Below are 358 nucleotides of genomic sequence, written 5' to 3' on the forward strand. Positions count from 1 at the left end.
TCAGTCTCTCGAGACTGACCTCTGGTGTAATAGGGGCAGCTAAATGGGTACCCTGGAGCGGCGCACCGGCAGGGAACAGCCGATCTAACTGCTGTAAAGACCTCAGAAAAGGTAGCGAGCCTCTAAGCTCCGCTACGTTTCCAGGCGGAAGAAAGTAAGAGCAGCGCTCGCTGGAGACCGCTGCGCCCTGGGACTCTGGCAGGGCTAACAGATCGATCTTCGAAGGGCACTGAGGCGAGACGAACACCGTGTAATGTGGTGTGCACCGGTCCACCCCAGTAGGGGCAGCCCTCTGAAGTCCTGAGACTTCGGCGTCAGGACTTCTTCGCCGAGGACTTCTTAGCTTCAAGGACAGCTC

The sequence above is a fragment of the Sinocyclocheilus grahami genome, unplaced genomic scaffold, assembly GCF_001515645.1.
Source record: "Sinocyclocheilus grahami isolate Dianchi unplaced genomic scaffold, SAMN03320097.WGS_v1.1 scaffold849.1, whole genome shotgun sequence".
Classification (NCBI taxonomy): Eukaryota; Metazoa; Chordata; class Actinopteri; order Cypriniformes; family Cyprinidae; genus Sinocyclocheilus; species Sinocyclocheilus grahami.